Raw genomic sequence first — 19,372 nt, 5'->3', positions numbered from 1 at the left:
TAAATGAGGTATCGCTGTAACCGTACTGACCCAAAGAATAAAAGGGCTTTATCAATTTTACCGCACGCGGAACGGTGTAAACTCACCCCCCAAAAGAAATTCATGAAACGCTGTTTTTTGTTCATTCTGCGTCCCAAAAATCAGAATAAAAAGTGATCAAAAGATGTCACGTGCCCGAAAATGATACCAATAAAAGCATCAACTCGTCCCACAAAAAATAAGACCTCACTTGACTCAGTGGGTCAAACTATGGAAAAATTATAGCTCTCAATATGTGATGATGCAAAAACTATTTTTACAATAAAAAGCATCTTTTAGCGTGTGACAGCTGCCAAATATAAAAACCGCCATAAATAGCAAATCAAACCCCCCGTTATCACCCTCTTAGTTAGGGAAAAATAATAAAATTAAAAAAATGTATTTATTTCCATTTTCCCATTAGGGTTAGGGCTAGGGCTAGGGTTAGGGCTGAGATTAGGGATAGGGGTGTGTTGGGGTTAGGGTTGGAGTTAGAATTGGGGGTTTCCACTGTTTGGGCACATCAGGTGCTCTCCAAATGCAACATGGCGTCTGATCTCAATTCCAGCCAATTCTGCGAGGAAAAAGTCAAATGGTGCTCCTTCCCTTCCAAGCTCTGCCATGCGCCCAAACAGTGTTTTACCCCCACATATAGGGTATCAGCGTACTCAGGACAAATTGCAAAACAACTTTTGGGGTCCAATTTCTCCTGTTAACCTTAGGAAAATACAAAATTGGGGGCAAAAATATCATTTTTGTGGAAAAAAATGATTTTTTTATTTTCACGCCCGGGCGTTATAAACTTCTGTGAACCACTTAGGGGTTCAAAGTGCTCACCACACATCTAGATAAGTTCCATGGGGAGTCAAGTTTACAAAATGGGGTCACTTGTGGGGAGTTTCAATAGTTTAGGTACATCAGAGGCTCTCCAAACGCACATGACACCCGCAGAACATTCCATCAAAGTCTGCATTCCAAAACATCACTACTTCCCTTCCAAGCCCCGACGTGTGCCCATACAATAGTTTTCTCCCACATATGGGGTATCAGCGTACTCAGGACAAATTAGGCAACAACTTTTGGGGTCCAATTTCTCCTGGTACCCTTGGGAAAATAAAAAAATTGATGACTAATAGATCATGTTTGTGGAAAAAATATGATTTTTTTATTTTCATGACCGGGCGTTATAAACTTCTGTGAAGCACTGGGGGGTTCAAAGTGCTCACCACACATCTAGATAAGTTCCTTGGGGGGTCTAGTTTCCAAAATGGTGTAACTTGTGGGGGGTTTTCACTGTTTTGGTACATCAGGGGCTTTCCAAATGCGACATGGTGTCCGATCTCAATTCCACCCAAAAACGTCAAATGGCGCTGTGTTATGAATGGGTCACTGAGGAGGAAAAAACAAAACAAGCCAAGTCACAGAAAACCAGAGAGGTTGGTAACTATGCAGATTGCAGATCCCTGATTCTAACCACAAAACTAGCAGCAGTCATGGAGTGTTCCTACGATGAACCTAGATGCTTCATCACAGCCGGAGGACTAAATAAGCCTAAAGCAAGAAAAGGGGAAAACTAACTGCCCCAGAGCAGACCCCAAAGGAAAGACAGCCCCCACACATGTATTGACGGTGAAACAAGATGAAAACACACACAGGCAGGAAAATAGGCTGAGCAAACGATGGGGCCCAAACTAACTAGAAAGGATAGGAAAGGAAAGACACTGTCTGCAATCTGCCAAAAACCCTACAAAAATAATGTCCAACACTTCTGATAACAAAATTAACCCTGAAGTCACTAGACTTCTCCCACTATATCAGCACTCTGAAATATTCTGAGACAGAGCAAAAAGAGGCCAATCTAATAAGGGACAAAAAGCAAATTGGCAAATACAGATAAATATGAGTGGAAATTCAGCACAGCCCCAGCCGGGGCTGGCTGACCACACAAAAAACTGAATAGACCAACAAAATCAAGTGTGAACATTAGCAGAAAAACTTAGCTTGAGCTGACTGGAACAGAGCTGAGAACCAAGACCTGACAAGCCAGAAGGAATCACCAGCACCAGAATAGGGCGTCGGCTGTCTTAAATCCAGTCTGAGATTCCTGAGGTCCAATCCTCATCCTCCTTATCAGGTGGCAGATCTCCACTGATTAAATCAGCCTCACTACCTCCTGTCACCACCAGAGGGAGCCCAGAAGGAGAACTCACAACTGGCAGACCAGAAAACGAACTCACAACAGTGGAGGGTGTCTATAGGATTGGTGAGAATTTGAATCTCACTATAGATTTGAGGACGCAGAACTATTGTCTCAGGCCCAGTAGAGATTACACCTCAATGTAACAGGCTGAAATTGGATGGTGTATGACAAGGTGGAGGGTGTCTATAGGATTGGTGAGAATTTGAATCTCACTATAGATTTGAGGAAGCAGAACTATTGTCTCAGGCCCAGTAGAGATTACACCTCAATGTAACAGGCTGAAATTGGATGGTCTATGACAAGGTGGAGGGTGTCTATAGGATTGGTGAGATTTTGAATCTCACTATAGATTTGAGGACGCAGAACTATTGTCTCAGGCCCAGGAGAGATTACACCTCAATGTAACAGGCTGAAATTGGATGGTGTAAGACAAGGTGGAGGGTGTCTCTAGGATTGGTGAGATTTTGAATCTCACTATAGATTTGAGGAAGCAGAACTATTGTCTCAGGTCCAGGAGAGATTACACCTCAATGTAACAGGCTGAAATTGGATGGTGTATGACAAGTTTGAGGGTGTCTATAGGATTGGTGAGAATTTGAATCTCACTATAGATTTGAGGACGCAGAACTATTGTCTCAGGCCCAGGAGAGATTACACTTCAATGCAACAGGCTGAATTTGGATGGTGTATGACAAGGTGGAGGGTGTCTATAGGATTGGTGAGATTTTGAATCTCACTATAGATTTGAGGATGCAGAACTATTGTCTCAGGTCCAGGAGAGATTACACCTCAATGTAACAGGCTGAAATTGGATGGTGTATGACAAGTTTGAGGGTGTCTATAGGATTGGTGAGAATCTGGATCTCACTAGAGATTTGTGGACGCTGAACTATTGCCTCAGGCCCAGTAGAGATTACACCTCAATTTAACAGGCTGAAATTGGATGGTGTATGACATGGTGGAGGGTGTCTATAGGATTGGTGAGAATTTGGATCTCACTAGAGATTTGACGACGCTGACAATGATGCTCTCAGTCCAAGTATGGACGCAGGCAGCCTAATAAGCAGGACTGCTGTACACATAAAAGGGTGGAAAAATGAACGTTTGGTAACTGTGCAGAAAAGAGGAAGAAAAGTATTTTTGCTTTTAAAAAAGCAGTTTGCACAGCAGTGTGCAAACAGCAATGCAGGTATCAGGGAACCTTATAAGGCAGCCTAGTAACCAACAGAGCTGATGCACAAAAATAGAGCCTCCCCTGTCACTGCACACAAAGTGTTGTGTTGTAAGTGGAAATCGCTAACAGCAGAAGCAGTTTTTTGGTTCTTCTTCCCTGCCTAACGCTCTCACTTATTCTGTTTTCCAATAATTTTTATTAAGGTATTTCAAATTTAACAAACATAGGAAAAAAGGGTATGGGAAATGGGATACAGAAGGAAAGGGAAGGGAAAAGAAAATACAATAGGAAACTCAATGAGTGATCATTTATAGCCATTACTCCATAAGCATCTTAAAGCTAAAAGCTAAGAATATAACTAAAACTTAACATCTGAAATCTAAAATCTAAAATAAACAGAAGAAAAGAAAAATAAGATCCTATCTGGATTCATCAGTGACAACAAAACTAGTTTTTTGCAAGAAAAGTTTTATTCCATACTTCCCATTTTTTATTATATTTGTCCAAGAAGTGATTATGTAGAGCAAAGCGTCTTTCTAATGCGCTATGTATCAGAAGATTGTGAAAAATATCTTCTAATTTTGGTATATTGTTATTTTTCCAGTGTGCTGCTATTGAGTTTTTAACTACTAGTAAAATATGTACTATCATTAATGTATCTGAAAAGTCTAAATTTTCTAGATCTAATAAAAGAAGAGCCATACTAGGGGAAATAACCAATTTCCTTCCCAAAAGGGTGTTTATATGAACAGATACTTCCTTCCATAGACTCTTAACAATAGGGCATTCCCAAAATATGTGATATATGTTTCCCACCATTCCACACTCTCTCCAACATAAGTTGGAGTTACCTGGATTTATAAAATTCAGCCTCGAAGGGGTATAATACCATCTCACAAACATTTTGTAGAAAGACTCTTGTAGTGTCATTGAGATTGTTGCTGTGTAAGAAAACTTCAAGGCATCTTGCCATTGTTCCAGTGTGGGTGTAATGTTTAATTCTGACTCCCATCGTTTCATATATGCGCTCTTTAGTATAAACGTGTCTTTATTGAAAATTTTATATATGTTCTTTAAGCTCCAAACGTTCTTTTTCTCTATGTTTCCCAAGTATAAAGATATAATGTCCAAATTTAGTGGCTTAATTTGGGAGAATTTTTTAATGTAGCTTTTTAGAATGGTGAAAAAGAGAAATTCTGAGGAGGGAAGATTAAATTTTGTTTTAATCTCACTAAAGGAAAGGAAGGTACCATTGTATATATCTCCTATTTTTTTAATATTACATGTAGTCCAAATTTCTGGAATAGTACACTTGTAAAAGATAGATATTAAGTTTAGTGGAAAATTACACATTTGTCTCACTTTGTTCCAATTTCTCCCTGGTCTAATAAAATTTTTCCAAGCCAAGAGTATGGCTTGGAATATGGGATGAGAAGGCAAACTTGGCCGGGAACCCAATACATTAGCAAAGAAAATATTGTGGAATATGTCATTATTACTTTGACTTTCTTCCAAGGCGATCCACGCAGGTGTTGCATTACGACTAAACCAATAAACGCTAGCTTTAATCAGTAAGGCTTGGTAATAAGCTGTTACATTCGGCAGCCCCAGACCTCCATTTTTTTTACTTTTATAAAGGATGTTCGACGCAATTCTTGATTTTTTGCCATCCCAAACAAAGGAGTTTATTAATTTTTGAATTTTTGACATTTGCGCTGAAGGAATGTATACTGGAAGGATCCTAAACAAATACAATATCTTAGGTAAAACAAATGACTTGACAGCCAATATTTTCCCGAACAAGGATAAACCAATACGTTTAAAATTTACAAAATCTGTGGTGATATTGTGAATTAAATTGTTAAGATTAATTGAGATAGTTGAATGTAATTTGTTTGTCAGCTTCATCCCCAAATATCCAACTTCCTCCTCCTTGCATGAAAATTGTGAGAGAGTTCCTAAACGTTCCACTTCTTGAGGATTTAAGTTAAAGGGTAAAATCTTTGATTTTGAATGATTTATTTTAAAATAAGATATATTTGAGAATAGCTTTAAATCTGATGACAATGATGTGATAGAAATCTCTGGGTTTAAGAGTGTCAACACTATATCGTCCGCAAACAGACTGATTTTAAATGTGCGTTGAGGAGTTTCAAGGCCAAAGATGTTAGGATTAGATCTGATTTTTTCTGCCAGGGGTTCTATTGCCAAAACAAATAAAAGTGGAGAAAGGGGACACCCCTGCCTTGTACCATTTGAAATAGGAAATTACTTTGATAAATGATTATTCGTGTATACTTTTGCACAAGGCTCTGAATACAAGGCCATAACTGAAGAAATGAAGTGATCATTAAATCCAAATTTCAATAATGCTTTCTTTAGATACGCCCAATCTAGCCTATCAAAGGCTTTTTCAGCGTCTAGCGTAACTAGAACTGAAGGATCTGTAGAAAATTTAGTAGCTGTAATTATATTCATGATCCTTCTAGTCCCGTCAGCAGCTTGACGACCTTCTACAAAGCCAATTTGATCGTCTTTTATTAAAAAAGGTAGAACCTTTTTAAGTCTTTCAGCCATATTTTTGAGTACAGCTTTGCATCTCCATTAATGAGTGAAATTGGTCTGTAGCTCTGAACCTTGTCAGGGTCTCCCTTCTCCTTAGGTATCATAACAATCGTAGCTTCTAACATTTCCTTTGGAAAGGAGCCCTGACAGGTAGCCACGTTAAATATGTTTTCCAGATAAGGAGCTAGGATAGTTTGAAAGGTCTTATAATATTCATTGGTAATCCCATTAGGCCCCGGTGATTTCTGGGCTTTAAGTTTATTAATCGCATCAAATATTTCTTCTGTTGATATGGGTCTGTTTATATGTTCCAACTCTAAAGGATCAATTCGGGGGAGATCTAATTTGTCTAAGAATGTATCTATCAATTCAACATCTGGTTGTGTTGTTTCAGTGTCCGAAGCTAAATTGTATAAGCCTTGAAAAAACTCTGCAAAGGCGTTTGCAATATCCCGAGGATGAGTCTTAACATTTCCGTTGTTGTCTTTGATTTTAACTATTCTCTTATTAATTCTCTCTTGTTTGAATCTTTTCATCATATATGCAGTTGGTTTGTTAATAGATGAGTAGAATTTAAATTTTGAATTTTTGATAACTGCATCATAATCCGAAATGATTGCAGTTCTTAATTCCTGCCTTAATTTCAGTATTTCCAAGTGAACACTCGAGGATGGAACCGGCAAACTGTTTTGAAACTCTTCTTTCAGTTTTATCTGAGACTGTAAATTTGTGATTGTCTGTCTTTTTATCCTTTTTGATTTGGACGAAAGTTGAATCAAATGGCCTCTCAGGACCGCCTTGTGAGCGTTCCAAAGAACGAACGAATTTATATCACCAATGTCATTTTCTTTAAAATAGTTGGAGATTGTATTTGAAATTATTTCCTTATATTCGGGATTTTTAAATAAATTGGAGTTAGCTTTCCAGAGAAACATGTTTTCTGAATAGGATCCCAATTCAAACTCCGCCAGCACAGGGACATGATCTGATATAGACTTGCCCAAGATATTAATTTTTTTGAAATTAGAAATAGCAAAAACATCTGTCAATATTAGGTCTATTCTCGATGATGTTTTGTGCGTGTCCGAATAGTGCGTGTATTCACACGAAGAAGTATTCAGACAGCGATAAATGTCAAAGAGTTCATTAGAAATTAACCATTTACTAAGAGAAGGTGCTTTATGGCGTACTGGCGATGAAGAATCCATTGTACTATCAGAGACTATATTAAAGTCTCCTGCGAACATAAGCATCCCTTTCTTAACTTTATTGATCTTATCCATTAATCTATTTAGATATGAAATGGTCTTTTTATTTGGAGCGTATACATTAATTATTGTGCAAAGTTTATTATTGAGTTGACATATAAGGATATGATATCTCCCTTGTGGATCTGTGATTTCTTCTATTAATTCAAATGGAATATTATTTTTTATAAGTGTAATGACCCCGGCCTTCTTTTTCCCTTTCAGGGATTGAAACATATGTGGAAATTTCTTATTTTGAAAGAACGGATGATTTTCCCTAGTAAACTTGACTTCTTGTAGACATAGAATATAGCAAAGCGGACATTGTATCTCCCTCCAAAGTGTATGCCTTTTATAAGGGATATTTAGGCCCCTAACGTTGAAAGGCAAAATTTTTAGCTTCATGTTTATGTTGCTGTGAAATAAAGTAGGAAGTGGAACAAATCCAAATAAGACTCCTAACTACAGCACTGTAAATACCAAGTGATAGAAATAAGACTTCAGTAAGTCTGTGTAACAAACAACAATAAAAAAAAAAAAAAAAAAAAACTCGAATGAGTTCCTCTGGAGGAATCCAACCTCTCCCTTATTCTGAATCAGCAGCAGCAACCTCTCCGTAATGCTAAGATCGGCAGAAGTAAGATGGCGGTCGGCGTTCACGCCCTTTTATAGCCCCTGTGATGCCACACAAAGCCAGCCAATCACTTGCATACCCTTCTCAAAGACGGTGGTGACCGATGCCTATGTCATCGCGTTGCCCACAGTGTGCGTCCTCCATCATTGGCTGAAAAAGGGCACTGGAAGCATCTTTTGAAATGCGACTTTAGCGCTCTGGTCGCCGACCTCGTGGCCGACCTCACGCTATGGTCTGGTTTCGTTTCCTGAAACCTGACTTCAGCGAAAGTCGCCGACTTTTGAATATGACCAACCCGTTTCGCTCAACTCTAGGCCCTGCCTCTTTGCGAGGAATTTACTGTCGGCCGTGGGGACCAGGATCAACACCCTATCTCCGGGTGCAAACGTACGGATCTTGGCGCCCCTGTCATAGATTCTTTTCTGGGCTTCCTGAGCCTGCATCATGTGCTCTTTGACGATGGACATAATGGCCGCAATACGGTCCTGCATTTGTGTTACATGATCTATCACCGTTTTAAACGGAGTGACCTGACCCTCCCAGGTTTCTTTTGCAACGTCTACAAGTCCGCAGGGACGTCGGGCGTACAATAACTCGAAAGGCGAGAACCCAGTGGAAGACTGGGGCACTTCCCTAATGGCAAAAAGCAAATACGTAAGTATGTAGTCCCAGTTTTTCCCATCCTTGTCTATCGCCTTTCTCAGCATCTGCTTCAAAGTTTTATTTAACCGTTCGACCAGCCCGTCTGTTTGAGGGTGATACACGGACATGCGTAACGGTTCGATTTGTAGCAACCTGCAGAGCTCCCTCATTACCCTTGACATAAAGAAAGTCCCCTGGTCAGTATCTGTTCTGGAACACCAACCCGACTAAACACATGCACCAGTTCCTTGGCAATCGTTTTGGTGGCCGTGTTACGCAAAGGGATGGCCTCCGGGTAACGAGTGGCATAATCCACAATGACCAGGATATGTTGGTGTCCACGTGCAGACCGTGGAAGGGGCCCCACTAAATCCATCCCAATCCTCTCAAACAGGACTTCAATAATAGGCAGGGGTACCAAAGGGCTACAGAACTGGGGTTTAGGCGCAGAGGCTTGGCAGTCAGGACAAGACTCACAATATACACGAACATCATGATACATGCCTGGCCAAACAAAACAGTGTAATATCCTTTTGGCGGCTTTCTGGACTCCCAAGTGACCTCCCATCACATGTCCATGGGGCAGGTCCAGCATTTTCCGCTGGTAGGGTTTTGGCACAACTAATCATTGCACCGTGTCTTCCCCCTTTTTCTCTATCTGATATAATAAATCATTCTCCAGGACCATGTAAGGATATGCCAGCCTAGTGCCAGTTTCTACGGGTACCCCATTTATCACTTTTACATTTGTCCTAGCCTGAGAAAGGGTAGGTTCCTTTATTTGCTCACTTTGGAAATCATCTTTCTGGACTTCCAAATCCGGCAAACGGGGAGGTGGACGGCTGCCTGCCCCCTCCTCCTCCCTGGTCTCCTCAGTATCCCCCGCCATGACCGAAAACGGGAACTGAAAGTCATTTCCAGTAGACTCGTCACTAGAGTCTTCCTGGGGAACCTCCTCCAGGGGTTCGGGACCCACCCGCGCCCTGGGAGAGGAATCACGTACACTGTTACCCTGGGGTATCAATTGATTCTCCCACAATTGCCAGAAGTGGGGGAAATCCCGGCCCAAGATCACATCATGCAACAACGCGGGGACGAGTCCCACTTTATGTTGCACCATCCCATAGGAAGTAGAAATGCATACGACCGCGGTGAGGTACGAACAAGTGTCTCCATGCACACGTTACAGAAAATCTGTCTAATGGTCCAGTCGGGGCGGACACCAGATTGGCCTTCACCAGAGTCACCACACTTCTCGAGTCTACCAATGCCACCACCTTCTTCCCATCCACGATGCATCACACAGGTGTTTTTCCACCTTACTTTGACCGGCATTCACACTCACTATCTGGGCAACCATAGACGTGCGTTTTTTAGAGTCTGTGACGTCGCACTGCATGGGTTCAGTAGTGACCGGACAGTTCGCAGCGATGTGGCCCATCTCTTGGCAGCAAAAACACTTAACGGGCCCCTTGCCTAGACCAAAGTTCGTTACTCTTGGCGTCACCGTTCAAGCAGTCCCGTTTTCCTCCCCCACTGTCTTAGGGATTTTTCCTTCTCCCCTATTCCCAGGAACAGTCTTACCGGTTCCACGTGGAGATGATAAAGACGGAGGTGGGGTAGTGTCGTCTCTGAATCCTTCTGCCGCGTAGTAACGCTCAACCATATTCACCAGTTGATCTACCGTCGTCGGATTTCCATGGCTTACCCACTTCCTCAGGGCCTGCAGTAGAGCTCTCAGGTACTTGTCCAGGACGACTCTCTTGATGATCTCTTTCGCCATCAGCACCTCGGGTTGTAGCCACTTCTTCGTCAGGAGGATCAGGTCTAACACCTGTGACCGCGGTGGTTTATGCAGCTGATAAGTCCATCGATGCACTCTTTGTGCACGGATAGCAGTCGTCACTCCCAGCCGGGCCAAGATCTCGGCTTTCAGTTTGTCAAAGTCCTGCGCGGCTTCAGGTTCTAAGTCATAATAGGCTTTTTGGGCCTCACCGGAAAGAAACGGGGCAATCAGGCCGGCCCAGCGGGCCTTCGGCCATTTTTCACGCACCGCCGTCCGTTCAAACGTGTTCAGTTATGCCTCGACATCATCTTCTGTCATCATCTTCTGCCAGTACCGACTCACGTGAATCACTCTCGAATCGGCCTCCGGGTTAACCTCAGGTAAGGTCACCAGGTGCTGTGCCACCTGCTGGAGAAGCGAATGCTCTAGCTGTCATGTACACCAACTCCTTCAGCTGGGCCATCATCACCCAATTAGCTTCCTGCTGGACGGCGGTGGACTGTACCAGCGCTTTCACCACGTCCTCCATGTTCATGCTTTCAACGTGGTGCCCGCATTCTCCACCAATGCGTGATAAAACACTCCGGGATCACCTTTGCTGGGGTCAAAGGTCACATGGGTTTAGCATGAAACTCAGGTGCACAGCTGGGATTCGGACATAACTGACGCTAGGGTTAGGTTTATTTCAGGTAAAAGCAAAACATATAGGAAATAAAACATAAAACAAATCCTTGCCTGTCCGGCACTAACTAAACAGGGTCCGTACTAGCTACCATCTGGAGGGCCTCTCCCAGCCAGCCAAACAAGCGTTACCGTAAGTACAGCTTTCACTCACAAGTGTCGCTCACACAGACATGCTCTCTGTGTTCCCCAGGCTGAGCAACTAACACACCACATGGCATCTTTTTATATCCGCCTCCCATTACTCATTAGTCACCAGGTGAGATACTGACCAGACTAGGCCACATAGGAAAGGTATCTGGGCGAGATATACCTGCCCTCATCCACTATTCCCCCATGTTTCTCACACTTCAGAGAAGTGGGCTGAATCCAATCATAAATAGACTGTACCTTGGCCAGGTCCATTTCAATAGCAGACGGGGACAAAATGAATCCCAAAAACGAAATCCTCTGTACACCAAAGAGACATTTCGATCCCTTAACATTCAGAGTATTTTCCCTCAAAATCCGGAACACAGTCCGGACATGTTCCACATGAGAATCCCAATCACTGGAAAAGATCAAAATATCATCCAGATAAATGATCAAAAACTTATCCACAAAGTCCCAGAAAATACCGTTCATAAAGATTGGAAGATGGAAGGGGCATTAGTGAGCACAAAAGGCATCACCAGGTACTCAAAATGTCCCTCCGGAGTATTAAACGCCGTCTTCCATTCATCCCCGTGCTTGATGCGAATAAGATTATACGCCCCCTGAGGTCAAGTTTGGTAAACCAACAAGCACTTTTAACTCTGGAAAATAAATCAGAAATCAGGGGTAACGGGTACTGATATTTAACAGTGATTTTTTTAAGGGAACGATAGTCAATACATGGCCTTAGTGAACCATCATTCTTGTCCACAAAAAAAAAACAGCGCCTAAAGGTGAAGAGGATGGTCTGATATGACCCTTCTCCAAAGACTCCTTGATATAAGATCACATAGCATCATGTTCAGGTACAGGTAAGTTGAAAAGCCGACCCTTGGGAAATTTACAATCGGGCATTAACTCAATTGCGCAGTCATAACTCCTATGAGGAGGCAAAGATGCGGACTTACTCTCACTAAATACATCAGAAAAATCAGCCAAATAGTCAGGAACATCATGAGACTGGGGAGAGGTGGAGAAAACAGGAGTGTCACTAAGAACACATAGAATCGTAGAGTTGGAAGGGACCTCCTGGGCCATCTGGTCCAACCACCACAGACACAGATTTCCAATCCAAAACAGGATTATGGGTTTGCAACCAAGGAAAACCCAGTACAATAATATCATGTAAATTGTGCAACACCAAAAATTTACAATTCTCTTGGTGGTCGGGGGCAACCCGCATTATCACCTGGGTCCAAAACTGGGGTTTATTCTCCGCCAAAGGGGTAGCATCAAACCCCTCAAAGGAATGGGGGTCCGCAGGGGCACCATGGGAAAACCACTACATTTGGCAAAGTCAAAATCTATCAGATTCAAAGCTGCTCCTGAATCATCAAAAGCCTTAGCAGAAAATGTAGACAAGGAGCAGATCTAGGTAACTGCCAAAAGGAACTTAGGCTGTACACTGCCCACTGCAAATGAATGAGAAAAACATTTTTCTCCTTTAGGGCAGACAGAAATAGTATGAGAGGCGTCCCCATAAAAGAAGCCAACTTATTACGCCTTCTAAACTCTTGACGTTGCGCCCTAGACAAAACCCTATCACATTGCATGGGTTCAGAAGTTTGTTCGAAAGGCAGCACCACGTCTCGCGTAGTTTTACGTTCACGTAAATGTTGATCAATTTGAATGGCTAATGACATAGAGTCGTTAAGACCAGAGGGGACAGGAAATCCCACCATAACATCTTTTACGGTTTCTGCCAGACCTTTCCGAAAGCGAGCTGCTAGGGCATCATCATTTCATTTAGTAAGGACCGCCCACTTTTGGAATTTTTGATAATATAACTCTACAGCATCCTGACCCTGGTTCAATGCCAATAAGGTTTTCTCAGCTTTATCAATAGCATTAGGTTCATCATACAACAACCCCAGGGTTTGAAAAAACGCATCCAAATTAGCCAGAATAGGATCTCCAGGTGTCAGAGAAAAAGCCCAGTCCTGGGGATCGCCACGAAGCAAGGAGATGACAATTTTAACCTGCTGCACCGAGGTCCCGGATGAGTTAGGTTTCAAAGCAAAAAATAGTTTACAATTATTCTTAAAATTCAAAAATTTAGACCGATCCCCAGAAAACACATCAGGAGTAGAGATCTTTGGTTCTACAGCAGTTGATTGAGTGAGATAGGCAGAAATTCCCCGCACTTCAGCAGTGAGCTGCTCAACACGATCGGACAATTGCTTAGTCTCTATTAAAGAAAAAATACTCCTATGGCCCCAGAGAAAAAGAGGAAAAAATATATAAAAAAAAAATTCGGACACCTTTTTTTTTTTTACAATTCTTTTCTTCTTTAGAGTACCCTAGAGGCTACAGTTTTGGCTGGTGATTCTGTTATGAATAGGTCACCGAGGAGGATGGCAGGAAAAGGCTAGGCCACCAGGAAACCAGAAAGGTTGGTAACTTAGTGGATTGCAGACCCCTAATCTTAACAACACAACTAGCAGTAGCCATGGGGTGTACCTACGATGCCCTAGATGCCTCGGCACAGCGGGAGAACTAACTAAGCTCAAAGCAAGAAAGGTGAAATCTAAACTGCCCGGAGTAGAACCCCAAAGAAATATATAGCCCCCAAACATATATTGTCGGTGAAACAAGATGAGGCACAAACACAGGCAGAAAATAGACTGAGCAAATGATGGGGCCCAAACTGTCTAGATAGGATAGGAAAGGAAAGTGTTGTGAGTTCATTCTCTGGTTCACCAGTTGTGAGTTCTCCTTCCAGACTCCCTCTGGTGGTAACAGGAGGTAGTGAGGCTGATTTGATCGGTGGAGATCTGCCACCTGAGAATGAGGATGACGATTGGACCTCAGGAGTCTCAGATTGGATTTAAGACAGCCGACGCCATATTCAGTTGCTGGTGATTCCTTCTGGCTTATCAGCTCTTGGCTTTCAGCTCTGTTCCAGTCATCTAAAGCTAAGTTTTTCTGCTAATGTTCACACTTGATTTTGTTGGTCTATTCAGTTTTTTGTGTTGTCAGCCAGCCCCGGCTGGGGGCTGTGCTGAATTTACACTCTTATTTATCAGTATTTTGCCAATTTGCTTTTTGTCCCTTACTAGTTTGGTCTCTTTCTGCTCTGTCTTAGAATATTTCAGAGTGCTGATATAGTGGGAGAAGTCTAGTGACTTCAGGGTTAATTTTGCTATCAGAATTGTTGGACATTATTTTTGTAGGGTTTTTTGCAGGTTGCAGACAGTGTCTTTCCTTTCCTTTCCTTTCTAGTTAGTTTGGGCCCCATCGTTTGCTCAGCCTATTTTCCTGCCTGTGTTTGTGCCTTCATCTTGTTTCACCATCAATACATGTGTGGGGGCTAGCTATTCCTTTGGGGTCTGCTCTGGGGCAGTTAGTTTTCCCCTTTTCATGCTTCAGGCTTATTTAGTCCTCCAGCTGTGACGAAGCGTCTAGGAACATCGTAGGTACGCTCCACAGCTGCTGCTAGTTGTGTGGTAGGATCAGGGATCTACAATCTGCATAGTTACCAACCTCTCTGGTTTTCTGTGACTTAGCTTGTTTTGCTTTTTTCTCCTCGGTGACCCATTCATAACAGGAAAGACACTGTCTGCAATCATGCAAAAACCCTAAAAAATCCAACACGTCTGATGTACAAAAAACACTGAGGTCTCACAACCTCTCCCCCACTATATCAGCATTCTGGTGTGAACTGGCAGCAAAGCAAAAGAGACTAATATAACAGGGGACTGAACAAACTGACACAAGCTGTAACATATGGAGCGGGGTCCAGCACTGCCCCAGCAGGGAGCACGCTGAACCCTCACAGCAAAGCAGAAAGAGGCAAAACCAGATCAGATGCAAAGGATTAGCATATGAACAACTTAACTGAAAAATACAGGATCAGGCAGGAGACAGCCGACCTCAAAATGCACAGGAAGAAACTAATCACCAGCAGCAACTGAGGGAAGCCTGCTCACTTATATCCTCCCAGTCAGTAACCCCTGATTTCCAATAATCATCGTCAGGTGGCAGACTTCGGTCATCCCGGCCAGCTCCACTACCCACAGTAACCACCAGAGGGAGCCTCGACTCAGAAGTCAGATCAAGCGAATTCACAACAGACGCCTTTGCTGAGCAGCCTCCTCTGCGGTCGGGACTGAATGGGAGACCGTAGAAGGCAAGGCTCGGGATACCTCCTGTGCAGAGGCAGGAAACCAATTCCTAACAATGATATTTATGAATTTCTCATATTATTTTAACATCATATGTTTCTTCTTGGACTTTAATTTGAATATTTACCTCAATTATTCAACTTTTTCTTAATCCCTAAATTTTCCTTAATTTTAATTTTGAAGTTTCGAACTTACTGTAATATCATGCTCTGACTAGAGATTCAAATCAAAATGGAAAAGATAAACATAAAAAGGTGATAGTCAGGGGTATTGTAGGGGTTATTACTGTGAAATTGTAGGGTTATTACTTTGATATCGGGCAATAAGAACTTTTCTGTTGCTCAAAAGTTACTCTATTTTGAGAAACCTTGCAGAATTTCAAGGGTAAAATTCATACCAGAAATATGTATCCTCAAACGCACGAGGATACATATCCATTGGATTTTAAATCCAACACCTTAACCACTAAGCCATCCTGGTAAACACGCATTAAATTTTGGATTTCACAGACAGTGGTTACTGAATGTGTGCTATCTTATGAAGTTTGCACTTACAGATTTTTTTTAAGCCACTTATCAAGAGCAAAAGACAGACCATTACTGTGAACCTTACTGTTGCTTGTAAATTTCATCCAGAAAAAAATATTTTTCCTATATATGTAGATTTTCATTTTTGGCTATATGTTTAGAGCCTCTTTTAGGCACCCCCCTACGGTGCTTTATCTCTTTTTGGTAGTGGTATGATGCAATATTCATATAGTGTTTAGTTATCTAATTATTTTAACATGGTATAATAACATTTGCAGAATTTTAAAGGCTTTTGTAAAGGTTTTTCTGTGAATTGGCTATACAAATTATTTTGAGACTGTGAAATATGTATCATAACCACACAGCACACTGTCCCTGCTTGATTTCAATATTGCTATTTCATGGGCAGAAGCACGGATCAGAGTATTGGTGTACGCTGCCCTCTGCTGGACTTGGGAATGGTGATTCTTTGCATCTGAGGCAAATATTCAATAGCGACGCCACTGCCAAATTTACATGAGCTCATTAGGTCTCTTATTCAGTATGGAAAAATACATCGCCACCAAAAGCACTAAATCTACCACCATATTCAGATTGAGAGAGTTCATCGCCTGGGTCCTCCTAGGAATGATACGGATTCCAGACCACGTCCAGTAATTTTCAGGGTTCTGGATTTCCAAGACAAAGTCAGTATATTATTGGCATACAGGAAGAAGCAACCATTATCCTATGATAATCACAAACTGTTTCTTTTCCAGGATTATTTGGCTGCAGCCAAACGTAAAGCTTTTAATCCTGCATGTGCCATTTTGGCGGGGAAAAATATTCGTTTTGGGCTACAATTTCCTGCAATCCTACGCTTTTCATTGAGTGGGAAAAATTGGATCTCTACAGAGCCAGAAAAGGCTTTGCAACATCTTCCAGCAGATTTTCAAGATGCAGTGCAGACATCAGATGAAATCTGATGAGCATAATTGTTCTTTGTCACTTTGTCACCTAGCAGGGTGGCGTTGCTTTTGTCACTTTTGTGTTTTATTTTGTTGAGATATTAAACTCTTTTCTTCAAACAGGTTCACACTCATAATTATTCAGAGCATGGTTCTTAGCGGGTTTAGATTGTTAAGGTTGGGGTTATTGGGTTCCTTCATGTGTTCATCTTACCTTTTTGTTGATGTGACCTCTATGCCCACTTGCTGGGATGGGTGTGGGGTTTATATACATCTGATATTATTCAGGAAGATGGCACCATGTTCTGGTATAGGTTAAATGATAGATAATAGCAGTACTTCTTTGTCCACAATGCATTCATTATATTAGTGCTCTTGGAATGTAAATGGGCTAAACACCCCAGTTAAGAGGAAAAAAGTTATGCATTACTTACAACGTTCTAACTTTCATGTAATTTTTCTACAAGAAACTCATTGGGTAAGGGATAATCATCCTTCTTTATTTAGTAAAAAATATGTGTTATGTACTGAGGCATCATATTCCAAGAAACAGAGGGGAGTGGCGATACTTGTGAATAAATGTCTTAATTACGATATCTTAGATACTTGGGAAGATCCAATGGAGAGAATTTTAATAGTTAACATAAAAATAGTAGGTGTTCGCTATAACCTGGTAAATGTATATGCATCCAATGGTCCAGACTCGTAGTTTCAGACTCAGTTACTCTCTGCATTGGCGGGTTGGGACACAGCCAATTTGATAATTAGGGGGGACTTTAATGAGGCACATGATATATCTATGGATAGATCAGGTTCACACAACCATGGAGGTACACTACATTGAGGTCTCATTCTGAAACTGATGGATCATTTGGGCCTAGAGATGAGCGACTTTGCCTTTTTTAGGGTCGAGTCGGATTTCATGAAACCCGACTTTCTCAAAAGTCGAGTAGAACGAAATCGGCCAACTATAGGGAAAAGTCGGGAAAAGTCGTGAAACACAAAACCCAATGCAAGTCAATGGGGAGAAAAGTCAGCAGCGACTGTAAACACACCTGGCATGAATTTTAACCCCAGAGGCGGCGAAATCTCTCTCTCTCTCTTCTCCCTCTCCCTCTCTCTCTCTCCCTCTCTCCCACTCCAGCTACGCGCCGCTTCTCTCATTGGCTGAAAAAAGTTATGTGCAAGCATTCGGCGAAACCCGACTTTGACGCTTGGGTCGCCGACCGCATGGCCAACTTCACACTGTGGTCGGGTTTCGTTTCATGAAACCTGACTTTGGCGAAAGTCAGCGACTTTTGAATCTGACCGACCTGTTTCACTCAACTCTATTTGGGCCTGATGGATATATGGAGGTGGCAGCATCCCACTGATAAGGACTTTTCACACTATTATCAAGTTCATAATACACATTCAAGATTAGACTATTGGTGTCACGTGCCCCGTCCTGAGTGACACGGCCAGCAGGCTGGTAACTGATACAACAGGACGCGGCACGTGTAATTGTCCTATGTGACGTGGCCCGCAGGCCGGTAACTAATACAATAAGACAGGGGGAATAGGGAAAACCTGGGTAACAATAACAATGGTGGCTCTGCGATAGGGAAACGGGGAAGTGGAGACCTCCTGCACGCCCCTGAGTCAGTCTCTTTACACTCCTAGCGTTTCCTAGGACTGTTCCCCACCGGGCGACGATCAGGAACCTCAGAACCCTGACTTGCCCTGCATCTAAACCCTCACTAGGGAATTGGTCGGTGCAGAAACTAATCCCACCACTGCCCTAAACACACATAAGGAAAACTGACAATACAGGGAAACACCACTTAGCTTTGCTCTGCTGCTTATGCTCCCAGCAACAGAGCCACCACCTGCGTGCATCTTTTCCTCCAACCAGATCCATCACCATAGTGCAGCCTTGGAGCAAGCAGAGTCCACCACCTATGTGCAAATGTCCAGAAACAGAGTCCTGAAAATGAGTCCACCTTCTGCCAAAAAGTCCAGCATGCTTCAGTCCAACTTTTCTGCCAAAAAGTCCAGCATGCTTGAGTCCAGCTTTCAGCAACCAAGTCCAGCATGCTGAGTGCAACTCTACACCATAGTTGCCACTCCACCAAGCCATGCAAGCAGTTCCCGCCGACACCATAACTGCGACTCCACCACGCCATGCCAGCCCTTCTTGCAGACACCATAGATGAACTCCACCAATCCATGCCAGTACTCCTTGCAGACACCATAGCTGCTACTCGAGGGCTCTAACTGAGCTGCCCGTGACTCTCCTTCAGCTCCATCCTTCACCCAGGCTTGCTTGTAACTGAAGACCTATCACCAACAGTGATTACCACACCTGATACTCTCTTTTAGAGCTACCACACCTGTTACATAATTAAGTGCACAAACTAAGGTAACCAAAGCGCAATGCTGCTCACCACCACCGGGGCAAACTTAGAACAAACAACACCACAGTGCAATAATCCTAATGGCCACCGGGGGCAAACCCACACTTTGGCACACAGCCAAAGGAAAAAATAGTTGCTTTGTGCATTTAAACTGTCAGATCCACTTCGGATCATGACAATTGGATACTGGGCTTATCGATGGTGTCCTGTGTTCTATTGACAGATATTTTGGATATTCA

Source organism: Dendrobates tinctorius, unplaced genomic scaffold (genome assembly GCF_039654945.1).
Source record: "Dendrobates tinctorius isolate UK_male_01 unplaced genomic scaffold, ASM3965494v1 ptg000250l, whole genome shotgun sequence".
Lineage (NCBI taxonomy): Eukaryota > Metazoa > Chordata > Amphibia > Anura > Dendrobatidae > Dendrobates > Dendrobates tinctorius.
This window is presented reverse-complemented; position numbering follows the sequence as displayed.